We start from the raw sequence: 20,155 nt of genomic DNA, 5'->3' as shown, positions 1-20,155 counted from the left end.
ACCAGAGAGAGAGAGTGGGGTGGGGTTAAATGGGGAATCCTGGACAGGCCTCATCCCACAGGTGACATTCAGCTGAGAACAACAGAGAGACAGGGAAGGTCACGTGGATTTCTGCAAGCCACGCCCGTAGTCTGAACCCACCGGCCCCTTGTTTCAGATGACCCCCAGCTACGAATGTTTACGTTTTTCGATGGTTGGAAAAAAATATCAAAGAAGATTACTATTTCATGACACACACACAAACTAGATAAAATTCAAATTTCAGTGCTCATGTGTAAAGTGGTATCGGCACAGGGCCACCACCCCATTCGTTTTGTCGGTGGCTGCTTTCACGCCACAGTGGCAGAGCTTAGTACCTGACGGAGACTCTCAAAGCCTGAAATATTTACTGTCTCACCCTTTGCAGAAAAAGCATACCAACCCTGGAGTCAGAGCAAAGGCCCTGGAGTAGGGGCAGAGGCCAGAGCAGGGAAAGGAAGGAGACAAACCTGGCTAGAGTGACAGGTGGCGACTGCACATTCTGCAAGCTCTGTTGGGCCATTTAGTTTTAACTGGGCAATAGGAAGCCATTGCCGGATTCTGCTTCGAGAAGCCAGAGTCTGGCTCATGTTTTTTTTTTTGTTTGTTTGTTTGTTGTTTTTTGTTGTTGTTTTTTTGTATTTTTCTGAAGCTGGAAACGGGGAGAGACAGTCAGACTCCCGCATGCGCCCGACCGGGATCCACCTGGCACGCCCACCAGGGGGCGACGCTCTGCCCATCTGGGGCGTCGCTCTGCCGTGACCAGAGCCACTCTAGTGCCTGGGGCAGAGGCCAAGGAGCCATCCCCAGCGCCTGGACCATCTTTGCTCCAATGGAGCCTTGGCTGCGGGAGGGGAAGAGAGAGACAGAGAGGAAGGAGGGGGGGAGGGGTAGAGAAGCAAATGGGCGCCTCTCCTGTGTGCCCTGGCCAGGAATCAAACCCGGGTCCCCCGCACGCCAGGCCGACGCTCTACCGCTGAGCCAACCAGCCAGGGCCTGGCTCACGTTTTAAGAGGATATTTCTGGCAGCTCTATTGAGAATAGACTGTTCTCATAGCAGGCTCCTGCCGTTATTCAAGTAAGAAAAGATAGTGGCTCGGACCAGAGGGTGAGCACAGCATGTAGGTGACAAGACGTAGTCCGATTCTGGTTATGTTTTGCACATCGAGCCAGCAGGATTTGCCGGTGATTGGATGTGAGATGTGACAGAGAGATCAAGGAGGAGGACTCAAAGGATTGGGCATGAGCAATTGCAAAGTTGGGACAGGTCCACGGGGGAAAGCTCCCAGCTTCACTCTAGCCTGGCTGGGTTGGAAGTGTCTAGTAGACAAGCCCCTGGTGACACTCATTGTCAGTTGGATGTGCATCTGGAGCTCAGAAGACAGATCTGGAAGGAGATACACACTTGGGAGTTATAAGCAGATAAGTGGTATTTAAAACCAGGGAACTAGATGAGGCCTCCAGGGAAGCACACCTAGAAAGGGAAGGAGGGGGACTCGGATTGAGCGGTGGACGGCCAGCTTGCAGAACGCAGAGAGAAAGGCAGGGGCCGTGGAGGAGACTAAGCAGGCAGACAGGAGTCCAGCATGGAAGCCAGCAGGAGAGGCGGTGTCAGGAGGAAGCATCCCGGTCTCATGCTGCCAACACAGGAGCACAGTGTGGTCCACGACGAGGTCACTGACTTACCAACATGGAGGGTGTAGGCGGGCTTTACAAGAACAGGTTGGTGGAGAGACTGGGCTGAGCGCTGACTGCAGGGAGTTTGAGGGGTGGGAGAGAGAATGGAGGCAACGTGTACAGACAACACTTTTGAGGAGGTTTGCTGCAAAGGGAGCAAAGAAAGGGGACATCAGCTGGAGAGGAGGACATGCTGATGAGACTAAGCTAATAAAGAGAAAAACTGGTCACGTGGGAGTGAGTAGAGGTTTTTGCTGGAGCAGGTGGACAGGATGAAACCAGTGTGCACGTGAACAGACCTTCAAAAGCCCTCACATCACTACCCCTGGGACTCAAGCACCCACCTATACTCACTGTGCTAGGGACTTTGTATTTCGTTGAAACTTACTCATTCATTCAACAGATTTTTTTGTTGTTGTTCCAGACACTGAGGCTCCAGCATGGACAAGTTCAATGATCTTGGCTCTCTTGTAGGTGACATGCTAGCAAGGGGTGCTTATGGGGCTACCTGAAAATCCTGACTTCAATTGACACAGAAGACAAGGACATTTAACATTGCCTGTAATGAAAGTCCAGATAAATGTTCACAGCTATGCCATTAGTACCGTTTTAATCATCACAGTCACGTCATTATTACCACCTTAATCAAAATACGTCACCATTGTCTACTTATCTGTCCCCGACACTGACAGTAATTAACTTTAAAGGAATAATATTTATAACTCCACCTAATGCAGCTCTGACACAGGGAAGGAACTTCTAAAAGTTTTGCTGAGTGAATGCAGAAAGCCTGAGAAACAGGGAAAATCCTCCTTTAAAATTCTTTCATAATATTCACCCCTGGGAGTTCCTATGCTATGCTTTTCAAAAGGAAAACACTGCTATGATGTCTAACACCTTTGAAGTATGAATTAGTTTCCCTGGATAATTTTCTTTCAACTACTGGCCAACATTGACTATTCCTTATCAACCTGGATTTTTCCACAGAGTGGGATGAATGGAGATCTGGAGGGATGATTTGGAAACTGAGGCAGTACTAAGTAACATGAACAAATCGATGTTTCTCTCTGTCTCTGTCTCTTTGTTCCTCTCTCTCTAAAACATAAATAATAAATAAATATTTTTTTAAAAAAAGAAAAGGCTTTTAAAAAAGTAAATAGCCCTGGCCGGTTGGCTCAGCGGTAGAGCGTCAGCCTAGCATGCGGAGGACCCGGGTTCGATTCCCGGCCAGGGCACACAGGAGAAGCGCCCATTTGCTTCTCCACCCCTCCGCAGCGCCTTCCTCTCTGTCTCTCTCTTCCCCTCCCGCAGCCAAGGCTCCATTGGAGCAAAGATGGCCCGGGCGCTGGGGATGGCTCTGTGGCCTCTGTCCCGGGCGCTAGAGTGGCTCTGGTCGCAACATGGCGACGCCCAGGATGGGCAGAGCATCGCCCCCTGGTGGGCAGAGCGTCGCCCCATGGTGGGCGCGCCGGGTGGATCCCGTTCGGGCGCATGCGGGAGTCTGTCTGACTGTCTCTCCCTGTTTCCAGCTTCAGAAAAATGCAAAAAAAAAAAAAAAGTAAATAAAAACTCGTATGATCTTCTCCTCCCCTCATGGAAATGAGCACAGAGCCAGTTTTATCTAAGGTGACATCTCAGTCCAGCCATGACAGGAGAAAAATTGGCAAGTGAATGGCAGGTCAAGGCTGCAGGTAACGCCTGCCACTTAGGAGGAAGCAGAAGAAGGGCGAAGGAGGAGGGAAGTTAGGGACCACAGTGTGGTCCAGGTCACTCTGGGCCAGAGGCTGGGACCAGGACCAAGGCGAAGGAGGTGGAAGACAGGAACCGGAATTTCTGAGAGGGAAGGGACACTCTCACACTCTTCCTCCAATGAGCTCCCCATTCACTGCCTTTGCCCAAATGTCTGCGACTTGCTGCCCACTACAGTAATTGATTTATTGCTTGCGATCCCAGCTGGGCTCTTGGTCACGGCCATTCCAACAAAGCATCCCCCTTTCTCTAACTGGTTTTGTCATAGAATGATGACCACCCAGATCATTCTTCTTGGAACAGACTACTATTCAAAACTGAACTGCTGAAGTCAAGGCACTGACGGGAAGGATGAAGGAGAGGTGAGCCCAGAGGCAGGACCATGGAGAACCGGATGTGGTACCATCCAGGTAAGTCCTGGCTCTTCTAGGGGCCAAGCCGGGGGGGTGGGGGGATGGCAATTGAAATAAAAATTTGTTAATTTCTCCCAATCTACATTTTCATGAAAAAAAATTCCACCATCTTTTAAGTAAACACACGTTTGATTCCTTTTCCTGTTGAACCCATAACATGTACAATTAAACAAATTATAATTAAAAATTATAAACAGAGAGAGCAGGCAATGGATTAAGAAATAGAAGGACCCAAAGTTTTGAAGACACTTACTCATAAAAATATATGCACACCTATGTTCATTGCAGCATTATTCACTGTGGCCGAGACATGGAAACAATGAAAGTGTCCTTCGCTTTAGATGACTGGCTAAAAAGGATGTGGTACATATACACTATAGAATACTACTCAACCATAAGAAAGGATGAAACACTGCCATTTACCACAACATAGATGGACCTCGAGAATATCATGCTAAGCAAAATAAGTCGGACAGAAAAAGTCAAGAATCAAATGATGTCACTCGTATGTGCGGTATAAAACTGTAAACAACAAATAAACGAGAGAAACAAAAACTCATAGACACAGACAACAGTATGGTGGTTACCAGAGGGAAGGGGGGTGGTAAGTAATAGGTCTATGTGGTGACAGAAGGAGACTTGACTTTGGGTGGTGGGCACACAATGCATGACACAGATCATGTATCATAGAATTAAACACTCAAAGCCTGTATAATCTTATTAACAAATGTCACCCCAATAAATTTGATTAAAAAGAAAAAAAATAAAGGTAAAATAGATAAATGTTACCCATTTTTTAAAAAAAGAGGAAGGAAGATGTGACTATAAAGATTATAAAGAGGCAACAGGAGGGAGGTCCTTTGTGGTGATGGGGGAGGCTGGGTCTCATTGTGGTGCTGGCGGTTGCAGAAATCTGTGTCCAATACAGTGTCCTAGAATCGTAGGCAAAGACCTGAAAATGGGTAACTGCAAAAACTGGTAGGATCCGGTATATATACAAATTAGTTGCATTGTAGCATTCTATTTCTAAGTTTGGATGGTGAATAGATGTCTATTGGAGAATACTGGGTGATGGGTACAGGGGTGTGTTTTCGCAACTCCTACTAAGTCTATAATTATTTTAAAAATTTAAAAATATATTTTAACTAACAAAAGTAATTAATACCCCGAACTCATTACTCCCTAATTACTTGCATTTTACTATCATCCTTGCACCTGAGGTCCCAGCTCTGCAGGTCCCTTCTTCCAAGCCTCCAGCTTCTCCCCCTGTGCCCCCAGCCTCAGGGAGGACAGCTGTTTGCTACATTGATCATCTCTGTGCTACCTCCATGTTCCCTTTTCGCTTTTCAGTTACCTAACACCTATTTAAGTAAATTCCTATATTAAATTCTCTCTGTAAATTATGCTTCTGTTTTCCTGACTGATGTCAGCAGTCAACACAAATGTCCTCCAAATGATTCAAATGGCTTGCACCATGGTAGGAGAGAAAGCACTTTCATTTCCCCCAACTACAAAAGGCCCAGGCCTACATGCTTCTTCTGATTAGCCCACGAATTCATTTGGGAAAACCAGCATTCCCAAAGGATGCCGGGAAGCAGAGCTCGCTTTGGCCTGGAAGGCAGCCCAGGCAATAGCTGAATAAAGAGCCCAGATCTGTGATGATAGAGCCATTTCAGGCAACAGTACTTTGTGTTTAAATATTAATAATGATTTCCTTTCTGAATATAAAGGTAACCCATGCTTGTGTAATACATTTTACAAAGAGTTTAAATAAACGGACCCAGAACCCCCGAGAGCAATCCTGAGAGATATCACTGTTAATACTTTGATGCATTTTCTTCTATAGTTCTGTGATACAGAACATAAATAATTCGGATCTGTCTGTCTATGTATGCTTTTAAATATGTAAAGTAAAACTGAGTTCATTTATAGACACCGCTACGTTTTTGAAGATAATTATCAATCACTCTTTTTCCCTTTGATGAATAAACATAGGCTTTGGGTAAAGCATCCTGGCAGCGGAAGCTCAGAGAACTTGGCCGGGGCTTTTGGCCAAACAGGCTTTCTGGTTCCCATTTCATTCCCAGGCTTCAGAATGGGGTTCCCAAGGCAGGCACTTCACCAGTCAGCTGCACGTGGAATGATTTGCTCCTTTTTCACACTTTGATGCCCAGAGCAGAGGCGGAACAGACCCCAGAAGGTGGGCCTGGCCCCACCAGCTGCACATACTTGCAGGTAGGAGCACAGCTCAGCTCACCTGTGGGACAGACCTCTCCCCCTCATCCAGCTCTGTCCACTGGGGAGCAGCTACTGTACACACTTTACCCCACCCCAGAGCAGGTGAGGAGCATTAGGAGTCCAAGCCCATTACCTCATCAGCTAAGGAAATAATTCCTTCTCTTTTGCAGAGAAACAAGTGGGAAAAATTGGAAAGCAAATCTGGAACCAGTTTTCTTGCCAAAGCTTCCTCGTGTAAACACAAGGACAGGGACACCTTCATAGACACTCTCTGTATCTCATCCTTTCTAGGAAATGCAGATTTGTGAGCAACTATCATCAAAACGTCTCCAAAAACATGATTTTATCCTTTTGTTTGTTTTTTCTTGTCATAAAACAGTACACGGTCATTGTAGCAATTTGAGAAATAAGGCAAGCTACGAGAAGAAAATGAGAAGCACAGTAACCCCACCACACAAAACAACCAACCACATTTGGGCATAAATCCTTCTAATCTTTGTTCCATGTGTACGTTTTTTGTTGTTGTTGTTCTTTTGTGACAGAGACAGAGAGAGTCAGAGAGAGGGACAGATAGGGATGGAGAGAGATGAGAAGCATCAATTCTTTGTTGTGGCACCTTAGTTGTTCATTGATTGCTTTCTCATATGTGCCTTGACCAGGGGTCTACAGCAGACAAAGTGACCCCTTGCTTAAGCCAGCGACCTTGGGGTCAAGCTGGTGAGCCTTGCTCAAACCATATGAGCCCACACTCCAGCTGTCAACCTCAGGATTTCGAACCTGGGTTCTCTGCGTCCCAGTCCAACACACTATCCACTGCACCACCTCCTGGTCGGGCCATACGCATTATTTTTATTAATTGGATTAAACAGTACCTACCATTTTGTAATGTTTTTTATTGAATGTATCTAAAACGTCTTCACCTATTTTTCCACTGGTCTGTGTAACAAATTACATCAAAACTTAGTAGTTTGAAACAATAAATTTCATTTTGCTCATGATTTTGTGGCTCATGGCCCAACCACAGGAAGTAGAGATATGATCTTCTCCCCTTAAAGGGGAGAGCAAGGTCACATGCAAACATGTGGAATGGAAGATATTTTCGGAAAATACAGTGTGCTGCATATATTATTAGGGATTCTTCTCCCCAACTGTAATAGATACTGTATGTAACCAGTAACTAAACAGTACCTATTTTTATATGTCATCATTAATTTAATGAATTTCACTTTTGCAAATTTTAGAAACAATATCATCAACACCTCCATGATAAAATTCCTGTGCATAAAACTTTATCGGTTATCTCTGAAACTTTTCATCAGGATAAAATAGTAAAACGGAATTACTGGGTGATATGGTTAAAGGCGCTGGATATAAATGGTCAAATTAATTTCCAGGAAAATTCTAAATTAGGTCCACTTTACATAAAAATTATTCTCTTACAGAAAAATAGTCTCACCAATACTCTTCTTTAAAGATATCATTGACTATTTTTATCTACTCTGTTTTCCAGATATTGTTCAGTTGTAGAAGTAATTCCCACTGAAATTTGATGAGGGTTCAATGAATGATTAAACTGGGATGAACTGGCCTCTCTTCGATATTCAGTGTTCCGATCTGGACGCTTCTCCTCTGGTCTCCTTTCACATTCGTCAGGAGAAATGGATACTGTTCATTACTGACTTCTTTCTAGCACATTACACTTTTATAATTGTTTTAACTTGGATCACTTCCCCCATTATATATCATAACTGATTCTTGATGTTAAATTGGGGAAGTGCTTATTCTGTATATTTGTTCTTATTAAGCTACCTCTCTAATTTTTTATTAGTTCTAACAGTTTGTCAGTGGGTTTTCTTAGGTTTTCTGCCCTAAGTGCACATAGTGGTACTTTTTATTTCTTTCAATAGTCTGTTTTATTTCTGTTTCCTCTCTTCTTGCATTTGCTGAGACATCTAGGACAGTATTAATTAATAGAGTGACACCAGGCATTTAATCACATTTCCTGATTTTAACTAGATCTTTAAATAGTATATATGCTGATGTTTAATGTAATAGTCTTTATCATTTAAAAAAATCTTTTCTTTCTAGTTTACTGCATTTTGTTTATTCAGAATTGGTACAAAATTTCCCTGAAATGTTTTTAGACATCTACTGAGATCATGAAGATTTTCTCTTTAGACTGGGTGTAATATTCTATTTCATAATGTTAAATGGTTTGAGTATTTCCAGAATAACTCAGTAGTCATTATGGATTGTTCTTATATACTGTGGAAATCGGTTTGTCAGTATTTTACATAGAAATTGTGTATCTATATTTACAGTGAGAATGGCTTTTATTTATTTTTTTAAGATTTTTTTAAAGATTTTATTTATTCATTATAGAGAGGAGAGAGAGAGAGAGAGAGAGAGAGAGAGAGAGAAGGGGAAGGAGCAGGAAGCATCAACTCCCATATGTGCCTTGACCAGGCAAGCCCAGGGTTTTGAACCGACAACCTCAGCGTTTCCAGGTTGACGCTTTATCCACTGCGCCACCACAGGTCAGGCGAGAATGGCTTTTAATTTTCTATATTACATCATCTGTTGCAGGATTATACTTGTTTTGTAAACTGAAATGAGACGGTACTAATATTTTTCCTTACTCTGACACAGTTTAGATAACAGAAATTATTTGCTCCTTTAAAAATTAAAAGCAAAATTATCTGAAAATGGAGCATGCTTAGATGTCAATACTTGTTAATTATTAATCTAATCAAATTATTTTATTTTCTTGAATCAGTTTTATTAGTTTTAGATGGATTTTTAAGTAGGTTAGCATAAAGTTGTTTTTGCTCAATCATCATTTGAAATTGTCATATCTGCTGACACATTTCTTTCTCATGTGTATTTTTAGCTCTCCATTTTTCTCTTGCCATGATAATATTAGCCATAAATTGTCCATTTCATTATTCATTTATAAAAATTTAATCTTAAATTTGTCTACATTATTTTTGTTTTTAAATGATTTAATTTTAAAATAACTTCCTAAATACTGGTTTCCTTACATTTGAAATACTGTACTTTTTCTAACTTCTTGAAATTATTATTTAATTAATTTGTTTTATTTTCCTGTTTAATAAAAAAAAAGCATTTTAAAGCTATTCATTTGCCTTCTATTAACAGCTTTGACTCTATCCTACAAATTAAGATAGTGGGGTGTTTTGGGTTTTTTTTAACTTTGGAATGCTGAAAAATGTCCTCTTTTACTTAGTATTTTAACATTTTCAAGTGCTTGGAGGGTGTCTGTGATATCTGAGATTATTTTATTTTGGTAAGCAAAGATGGCCTAACAGTGTCTGCTTTACCAATTTATCACTGCTCATTTATGATCTAGTGCTACATGCATTTTTAAATGTCCTAAGCACACTCTAAGAGATTAGGATAAGGCCAGGCAGGCTTCCCTTCCAACAAAGTATGGGTGATTTAAGTCCCCAACCCTCCCTCCTTTTCTCCTCCTCAATGCCCATTTTAGAAAGAAAAACAAAAGTACAAGAATAAACGAGAAAGCAAATATCCCAAACATCTTGGGTTATCAAGGGGCACTCACATTATTGTAGGGGGGGAAATGCCTTGTGCTGTTGTCTCCCTGTTCTACTCCACACTTCTCCACCTCCTCAACTTTCTGAAGCATTCAGAATAGAGAGAGCAGCGGACTGCCTTGATTAACATGAACCTTCAGAGTGAGCACAAGTCTTTCCCTTGCCCTGGGTTCCTGAGAATCTAGAGTTTTCTTCCAAGCAACAAGGCTCTGAGATACAACAGGGTTGTGCACTCTATATATGTTAAGAACAACTATTCCTACCAAATCAGAAGAAAACAGTTAACACTACTTAAAACACTACCTAGACTATATGAAGTCTATATAACATTTTTTACACCTGGGCCCTAGTTTTCTTCTTCATGATATTCTGTTTTTGTTGCTGCTGTTGTCTCTCACACACTCTTCACTAGACCATTCTCCAAGATGGCTCTAAGCAAACCACACAAAATCCACCCCTACTTAGTGTTTCTTCATTTACCTTTGGTTTTTCTCATCATCATGCCATTTCTTTATGGCCACAGCAGCCATGTATGGACATACACAGTATAGTTGGAAGGCTGTGCATAGACTTCTTTCTTGTAAGACAGCACGTCCCTTTCTGGCCACCAGACCAATATCTAGGAACAAGGCCAACATAACCCTACCAGTGAAGTGTTGGTGGAACTAAGGGAAGGAAAAAACTATATTTTACAACAGCTGCAAGACTTGCTAGAAAGATAGCCTGTTTAATGTTCAGCTGAGGCTCAGCTTGAGACTTTATCCTACAAGGATGGGGGCCATCCTCTAGGATACAGCCCTCAATAGACCATCTACTGATCATTGATTAAAGACCGTCATTAATTTAATGCTCCAATCAAGGCCATTGATTGAGGACTAAGCCTTCAATAGGTGGAATACATGAGATTTTTGCCAGTATTCTTATAGATTTTATGGGGGAACAGATTGTTGGAGATTCTCACTCTGCTATTTTGGAAGTCAACATTTTCTCTCTATGTGTTTGGTTGAGATAACTTGAAGCTCCCAATAACACATCTTCTTCAGAGAGAATTTATGTGTGCTTTACATTATCAATCCCAGATCACAATCATCCAATCAGGGATGAGGTGATTCAAAGCTTGCTTCAGTCCCTTCTGGGGACAGACTATTTCTGGTTCACCTTATTCCTACAACGTGGTCATTCATGATCTTAACCCAAAACATGGGGTTTTATCAAGTCTCCCATCGTTGATGGGCTCCTCTCTGCCTGTAAGTCTGTTGAAAGTGCTGCTCAGTATCTTAGCTCCCAAGCTACATCTTCTGGAGAAAACTGGCCAGAAAATCCAGGCTCACCTCACTGGGTTCCCCTCTTCTCTCAGAAGTTGGCCCAATACTGCTTTGTTGACTTGTGATTTCTCTGATACATTCAAACAGACTTTGGAAAATATGTTTTGTCTAGCTTTTCTAATCATTCTCAGCAGGAGAAGGGGTGTGACTGGACAGTTCAGCTCTAACTGAAAACAGCACTGTGTCAGCTGTCACACCTGTAGGAAGCAGGAAGCAAGTGAGGTGACAAGGAGGGGTTCACGTCCCAGGGAGTCAGACACTTTCAGCGAGTCTGCTTGGATGGTCCACACAACAGTCCTGCTTCTCTCTATCTGCCAGAAGTTAGTCACAGGGCCACATCTGGCTTCAGGTGGGTGGGAAATGTAGGCCATTAGCATGACTTATCGCCACACTATGTAAAACCTGGGTTTTATGACAATAGAAAGAATGGATATCAGGTGAGCAACTTAGTCTCTGTCACATCCCTCTATAAATAGAAACAATATTAATACCTAACTTGTAAAGTTGGTGTGAAGATTAAAGGATATAAAGCAAGTAAACCACTTAGCATAGTGTCTAGTACACAGCAAACATTAAATAAATGTTAGCAATCGTACTATTTATTATACAGAGTGGGGCAAAAGTAAGTTTACAGTTGTGAGTATGGAAAATACAGGGTTTATTCTTGGATTATTACTTATTAATTACTGTATTATTTTCCATACTCACAATTGTAAACTTACTTTTGCCCCATCCTGTAACATAGTAATTTGAATATAATAGATTATTATAAAATAAAGAGGAAATCTTTTTTTTTTCTAAGAAGCAATCTTTTGAACCTTTCTCTAGTTTCCCATGGTCACCTGAAGCCTCTTCAAAATTCAGCCAGATAAAATTGGGGATAAATTTTCCACTATCATTGCTTTGTTTTTAAATAGTATTTGCTTGATTTCTAATGGCCAATTATGAATCTAGCCCACAGTAGATATTAAAACACATTAAATTTCCCTTATAATTACACTCTGGATTTTCTTAGATTGTCTACAGTTTTATACGATTCCGTTCTTCTCATTCTAACAAATGTACAAACAAATGTAATTTACTCTTTATACCTCTGTAAGACCCATCACATTAAACAATACAACCCACAGAATGCATCCTTTTGTCAGGTAAACTTCCTGATTTTTTTAATCGTATGTATATAGTGCTCACCACACTCATAACAGCTCTGGTATGCTATCTAGAGATATTTTGACAGTTCTCTGCCCTTTTTTCTATTTCTATGACAACCACACCCAGACTGTCTTACCCACACAGTAACAAATAAATGGCAGGGGCTGCAGGACTTGTCACACCAACAGCCACAACAAGACAACAGAAGCGTTCACATGCACCGTTTTGCAAGGAGCAGACGTGAATGAGGGAGTGAAGGACTACGTGCATGTCTGTGTGTGAGCACATGTGTTGAAAACCCAGCATGGCAACAGTGTCGCCGATGCTGATTATGAGAAGGAGAAAAATTACCGGAGTGACACAAATTACTAATTACTTTATTATGCCGCAAGAAGAATAAGAAGCTGGAAGTTGTTTCAGCAAATTCTATTTTTAAGCAAATAATTGTTGGGTTTCCAATGCTCTAAATTAAGTAATTCTCCTCCAGCCCTTCCTTAAGTCTCCCTCTTTGAACTCCGGTGGCTGGCAAAGAATTGCCTCTGGCTCAGGGATGGGCTGCAGATTTCGTGTGTAATTATTTCATTTTTTTCAATGTGCTGTCCTCAAAATGAGATATCTTCGGAAGTGTTTTTCTTCCCCCAGTAGTTAGGAGTGGTTTTACTGAGACACCCACAGCTTTGCTTCCCATTCTAGAAGAGGTGGCAGCAGCCAGTGAAAGTATATTTTAGAAAAGAAAGAAAAGAAGAATTTGGGACCAAGTTAAAGACCAGGTGCTGCCACCTCCCCGGCTTTGTGACCTTGGGCATAGCCTGCGACCTTCACCCGCGCTGGAGGAGTGAGACAGTGTATGAGCACTTTTTAAACTGAGAAGCACTGAGAAGTCTTATGTTTGATTATTAAGATGGCCAAGAAAGACATTAGCAAGAAAACTGTATTAAAATAATTCTAATTAAGTCACATTTTTTAGGAGGTTTTGAGGATATGTCATATACCTGGCACTGGTCATCAAAGTGCCTGGCATGCGCTGTCATCCAACCCTCATAACAAGCCTTTGAAATAGGTGCCAGTGTGTACCCATTTTAACCCAGGGGGAACAGAGCAGGTGAGTAAGTTGCCCAAGATCACAGAGCTAGAACCAGGGTTCAGACTCAGACGTTCTGGATTTAGAATCCACGCTCAGACTGCTACAAGCCCTGCTATGGGGCACTAGGCTGAGTCTCTGCCCTGAGTGTGTCCTATGTGACAGCCTTAGCCGGGGACGATGGAGGAGACTCCGTGGGCAAGTTCAGGAAGGCCGGGGATGGAGACCCAGGGAAGGAATGCCACTGCGTCAGCATCTCAAGGACTCTACCTCCATGTCTCCCAGCATCATCCCCTCCAACAGAACGGTGCAAAATGTTTTAAGTTTGTTCCTTTGAGGAAAGTAGCAAATCGAGGGGAATGGCCAGATGAGAGAGCAAAGGCAGGGGGCAGAGGACTGGAGCGTAAGGATGTAACAAAACAATTTCTGTAAATGACAGAGCAAAGGTGAAAGAGGTCACCAGGGAGCTAGCTGTGTATACTATGTTCTTTGTCCTTGGTGGCAGAGCTCTTTGGAAGTGGGACTCCTGCCTTACTCCTCTCGGCAGCCCCAGGATCCACCAGAGGACCTGGAACACTAGGCCTCAATAGAAAACATTCTTGAACAAATGAAGAAGACTCCTGCAGTCTACCTACGGGCTGTGTCTAAACTACTCACCACTTGGAAGGGTTCTAGGTAGAACAAAGGTGGAGAGAGGTCACGTGAGCACCAGCCTGCTGCCTCCTAGCCATCCCCTTTAACCTCAGCCTCTGTCATTCCCTCCTCCCAAGTCTTATTCTCTGGTGCTCACCACTCCCAGCTCTCGCATACGTGCCCAAAGCGTGACTTCATCCTGTCCCCCCTGCTTGAGAACCTTCCATGGCTCCCTAGTTTTCAAAACATCAAAATCAGGTGGAGTGGGGACCGAGAAGAGTCATCCAGCTCACTCCACAGAGCTTGATGAGACCAGCCTCCTCAAGGAGGGGCCGGCTGAGGGGACTAAGCAGGACTTGGTGAGGTAAGACTTGCAGAGGTGGGGCCACTGTTTGTATAAAAGACGGGGATGGGTACAAGACTGTAAGTGGAGCATGGGGCTGCCAGATGGGTCCTCAGCAGCCTCATGTGTCCTCCCTCAGAGTTGGAATTTGATCTTGCTGCTCTGGGATATTAATGAGGGAAATGACCTCAGTGGCCGACACTTGATGTACCCATAACTTTGAATGGAACACGCCACTTCTTAAGCTCAGCAAGACAAACGACAGGTTTGCTGGGGAATACCCAGAAAAGTGTTTCTGAGCACCCTGTGCTCAAGGAAAGTATTTTCCCTTTCTATTGGAGATTAATCTTTAATCTCAAAGAATGAGCTTTTTGAAAAGCAATCAGTGTTTATTCTGAGACAAACCCACCAAAACCGAGAAGTGGCCACCGGTTCTTTCCCAGGCTTTCTGGACCCCTCACCCCACTCACCTCCAACACAGACCCCCTTTCTCCCTCCCTCCCGCACCCAGATCAAAGCTCCTTCTCCTCCTCCGTTCTGCAGGGCTGTACCCTAGTGTTCATCACACTCATCTCTCAGGCTAGATTTGGGCAAGTTGCTTATGCTTCCGGGCCTCTGTGACCTCATTTGTGAAATGACTGTAACATACTGAACCCTAATCCAAATTGTGTCCTTAACCTTGTTCTGGGCAGTACAATGAGCCATTATCACAATGGTGTGGTGATTAAGCCATAAAAAGCACACACCCTACTCAGACATAAGAAAGTGTCGATCATTATCGGTGCCCTCGTCCCTTCCTGCTCATCATGTCGCAGACCTGAAGTTCAAGGGCCCAGACTTATTTGCCTTGGATTGATACTCAAGAGTTTGTGAATGAAATGTCCTGGGAGCCATTTCTCAGTCAAGCATTTGTTCAAGGAGATTGAGGTAGGTCTGCTTATGAACTATCCTGCCTATGATTCTGTTTAAAAATACATCTCCCAAAAGGACAGGAAATTTGTAGCACATCTGCAAATGTTAAGGACTTCATGTAGATATTTTGTGTAATCTTCCTAAGAATCATGAAACTGGTTATTACCCCCATTTAACAGGTGAGGAAACTGAGGCTTATAGAGGTCGAATGTGTCTCATTCAAGTGACTACATCCAACCAGGCTCATTTAGGAGAGGAAGAGGAAGAGAGACCAAGAGAGAGGGGAGAAAAGAGAGCTAGAGAGAGAGAAAGCACATATGTGAATGTGCTGGTGGCCCTTTGGTCCCCCCAGGTCACATACAAGAAGTCATCATCAATCCTGTCATTTCACTAACTGGTTGGTTGTAAGATGTTAGACAGATTATCTCCCTCTTTGTGAATCTTAGGGTTGTTTTTTGGTTTCTGAGTGTTTGTTTTTAAAATGTGTTAAATAGTAGAAGTGAGGTACATCAGGGTTGAGCCTGGGGCGGGGAGGAACAATTATCAGGTAAACGGTCTCCCTATCAACACCAATCTCGCAGGAATCTAGTTTTCATACAAGTTACATTTCTCATTTCCAGGACCAGTCTTTCGAAAGCCTGCATCCAAGCCAAGCCCCTGCTGTTTTTCCTGGTTTCGCAGTCCCCGCCTTTGCTCATAACCAACGTTGCCCGAGTCCGCCTAGTAGTTAGCTGGAGAGAGCTCACTGCCTTCCCACCCCAAGGACAGTCATAAACATCAGTGAAGGAATTGAAAAGAGAACACCAGGGCATGTCAGAGTTAGGAAGCACCTCGGGGACCATCCACAGTCTCCTCATTTCACAGGTGAGGAGTCCGGGTTCTGGAGGAGCTGAGACGCTCTCTACAGCGCCACCAGCAAAGACACCACCCTCATACTGGCTTCCAGGCATTAGCAGGCTAACCATGGATCACTATTTCATGGAAATCAGATGGATCAACAGGCAACGGGAACTGAATGGAGTGGGCGACAGGCATGGGGGCTGTCGGGAACAGAAATGCACAGAGTGATTGAAAAACTCTTTCTGAAATAAATGGGTCGTGAAACAGGCATTCAAGCAAACAGGAGAGGTTTGCTTCGAGACTTTGAAGCAGGAAAATGTCTCAGACTGTTGTTTGTTGCTAATTTTTCCTGCCAATACTTGGGTTTCTCTCCTTCTTAGAAGTAGATTTCCTGATTTTTCCACTGGGTGCATGAATACCCAGAATGGGAACTACATTTCCCAGCCTCCCTTGTGAGCAGGTATGGCCAAGTGACTAAGTGTTAGCCAATGAGATGTAAGATAGAAGTGTTATGTGTAACTTCCTGGAAGTGCCTATAAAGGGAGGGCCATGCCCTTCTCTCTTCCTTCCTCTTTCTGTCATTTCTAGTGCAGATATGATGGTTGGATCCTGAGCAGACATCCCAGACCATGAGGTGACCTACTAATAATGTTGGCAGAGTGGCTAGTTTTAAAGGGCCTACCCCCAACTTCCTTACATTAGAACTTCTATCATGTTTAAGTCACTTATGTTAGTCCTTTTCTTTTTTTATCCAACTGAATCTAATTCTAGCTAATGCAGAAGTAGAAGAGGAATAAATGTAGAAGGCCCTAAAGAAATCCAGAGACAGAGACAGGGAAGCTGACTCACAGAGAGTTCAAGTGAATGGAGGAGAATTCTGACGCTGGCCTTCTGGTGCGCCTAGTGCATGTTCTACATGGACCAGTGATTCTCACACTTTGTACATCGGAATCACCTGGAGAGCCTCTAAAACCACATTGCTGGGCCTACCCCTGAGTTTCCAATTCACTGAATATTTGCACTACCAGGGACCACGCACTGAGAACCATTGTTCTAGACTTTTCAGAGCTATTTACTCAAACTCAGTTTTCTTAGGTACGTCTCAGCTTTGCATCCCTAACAAGGAGAGGGGAGAATGTCAGCTGCTCTCAAAGACCAGGGAGCTGGCGAGGCAGGAGAGGGTCTGAACAGCTTGGGCAAGCTGAGCATCCAGCGGAAAAAAGATTTGTGATGCAAATGACTTACTGGTGTTCAGCTGGGAGCAGAAGGGATTTCAATATGGTGAGCCAAATCGAATTCATTACCTGACAATTAGCTCTAAATTAATGCAAGGCTGCGCCACCCGAATGTGCTCTAAGGAAGAGGGTCCCCAGCAGCTGGAGATGGGCAGGATCTGAGACAAGGCTCAGCGCTGGGTGCAGAGAGGGCTTCTTCCCAGGCTGCTGATGTGCTCTGAGCTCAGGGAGCGGGCCACACCCCACAGGAGGCCCTCTCCAATTTCACTGCCCTGGATGTAGCCCTGATGAAACCAACTCAGCCCCATCCAGCCTGGAAGTGGTCTTGCACCTCCGGGCTTGCGCACTGGCTGCCGATCCTATGGCGGTGAGATGCTCATTATGTTTTAGGGGAGCAGACGGTTAGCATCGTGTAAGTATAGTCTGAGTATATTTGACCTCCTCTATGGAAGTCGTAAATCCCCAGAGAAGAATTACTTTCCCTCTTTTTTTAGTTAATCCTCCCCCATCTTTTTCCCCCTGCCCCCCCCACTCTTTTCTACTGGTTTCCCAAGCATCCCTTGATACGGTGCTCGTGGAAACAACCGTCATACATGCTGGTATCCTTGGGACTGCACTTATTTACTCATTAAGCGTGTGCCAAGATACAAGTCATGATGGCCTCAGACCACATAAAACTCATAGCCAAGTCTAAGAGACATGAAAGCAAGGTGTTTAGAAAAAACAAAAACAAAATGAAAGGTATGCCCTCTGGTCTGAAAGGCCCTATATACATGTAGTGAGGCACAGGGTGCTTTGCAGACCAGTGTCTGCCAACCCAGAAGTCCTGTAAGCATCCCAGCTCACAGCGTAAACCCTTTCCTTCCCAGTCCAGTCCTCGGCCATGCCATCTGCCCAGAGCATCCAGCCCCGGCTCAGGGCACAGACCGGTCAGTCCATGGGCATTCTCCTGAGCCCTACAGTGCCTCCAGATCCTCAGGATTATTGACTCTAAACAGTTGGCAAGCAAGGGAAACGAAGTAACTGGGGACAGGAATGCCAGGGAGCTTGACATTCTCCCCCTCTCACTGCCCAGCCCAAATGCCTGACCAAAGCCCCTTCCAGTGAGGTGTTCACTTCCCAACGGAGCAGGTTCAGCGCCTCCTGTTTGCATTCCTGATAGACCTCTCTCAAAATATGTATTTGCTTTTGACAAACGAGCCCTGAATTTTGTTCTCCTCTTCTTGGAAAGATGCTGTGCTGTCAGTCAAAGGATGGAGAACCAACCTTAATGATCTCAAATCATTTGTGATCTGAATCTGGGTTTAAAAACATTACGATACCAAGTTATGCACGTATATTGCTCCATGAAATGCCTTAACTTCTATGACCTTTTTCTTTCTTATTTTAAATTCTGTTCAATTTTTAAATTTTATTGAGGAACATTTGACAGATATAATTGTATATACTTAATGCACAACGTAACCGTTTGCTATACATACGCATTACAGAATGATCGCCAAGAACAGATGATTGACACACTCAGTCACCTCACATGGTTAACTAATGTGTATGTGGTGAGAATGCGTAAGATCTGTTCTCAGCAACTTTCAAGTATGGATTATGAGCTTCATTCACTATGCTCCACGTTAGACCTCAGGACATATTCTTCTTATCAACGAAAGTTTGTACCCTTTGCCCTGCCTCATCTCACTCCCCCACCCCAGCTCTGGGGACCACCATTCCTATACACTCTATGTTTTTTAGAATCCACATTAGAAGTGAACCCATGCAGGATCTTTTTCAGTTCATGACGTCATTTGCTACCCTAATCATTCTCAGAGTTCTTCCCACGTTACAAGAGAGCAGCAGTCGGTTGTAGAAGGGGGTGTTGGGCAGATAAAGTTATTTTTTCTCACCCTTACTTTTAAAGATGGTGCTGCCCACGTGGATGGCCATCACCTAGGTGATAACATTAATTGCTCTTCTTGCTTGGAAGGGGCATGGTTATGGTAATGTGTGTTGAGGAAGGGCTTTCATGACAAAAGGTTTTAAAAGGTGGAGCTAGGAGGCCGAATGGCCAAGTTCTTGTAGGGAGGAGTAGCCCATGCTGGGGCAGGGCAGGGAAGCCACATGGAGGAGGCAGTCAAAATGGAGGAATGGGGAAGGAGAAGCCAGTTCATAGAGGAGAAATAGATGGGGAACCGAGGTGAATAAGACTGGTGAAGTGGAAGCCTTTGATTCTAGGAAAACTCTGATGGGTCAGTAGATTTGTGAGCACTGAATGTGTGGGTTTTGAAGCCCAGTGTGTGTTTTTACTTGCTTGCCGAGTATGAGTCTAGAATAAAGGAAAATGGAACACCAGTTTTTGGCTCTGTTGACTCCTTATCGTCTGTCTGAATCAAATGCAAACCTGCATTGGTCAGGCGGCTGTGATGGTGCCCATGGTTACTGGCTATACACGGGGTCACAGTACTGACCTTTTACTGTCTCGACCCCATCCTCTTCCCATCAGACCACGCCCTCCTCATGACCTGTCTTAGACTCATGGGCTCAGAAAATGTGTGTGTGTGTGTGTATACACAACAGCCTCACTCTCCACCCTGCTCCATCACCACAGTCATCACACCAGTCTGCACCCCTGGATCAGAGCATTGTCAAGGAGAATAAAACAAATGCCAGGACAATTACGTGCTCAGGATGGCATCTGAATCACGTGGCATTCTCCAGAGAAGCAGAACCAATGGGCAGTGCTCGTGCGTAAATGAGCACATGTATATTTTCTCTAAATAGATATATATTATGAACAAATAATTAAATATATATTTCTGAATATGTATTTTATAAATACATATTTCCGAAAGTGTGTATTTTATAAACAAATAAAAATTTAAGGAATTGGCTAATGTGATGTGAGACCAGTGAGTGTAAAATCAGTGAGGCAGCCTAGAAACCCAGGCAGGATTTGATGCTGCATTCCTGAGA

Source organism: Saccopteryx bilineata, chromosome 2 (assembly GCF_036850765.1).
Source record: "Saccopteryx bilineata isolate mSacBil1 chromosome 2, mSacBil1_pri_phased_curated, whole genome shotgun sequence".
In the NCBI taxonomy this organism is placed as follows: Eukaryota; Metazoa; Chordata; class Mammalia; order Chiroptera; family Emballonuridae; genus Saccopteryx; species Saccopteryx bilineata.
The sequence above is the reverse complement of the archived record's forward strand: the minus strand, read 5'-3'. Positions refer to the sequence as shown.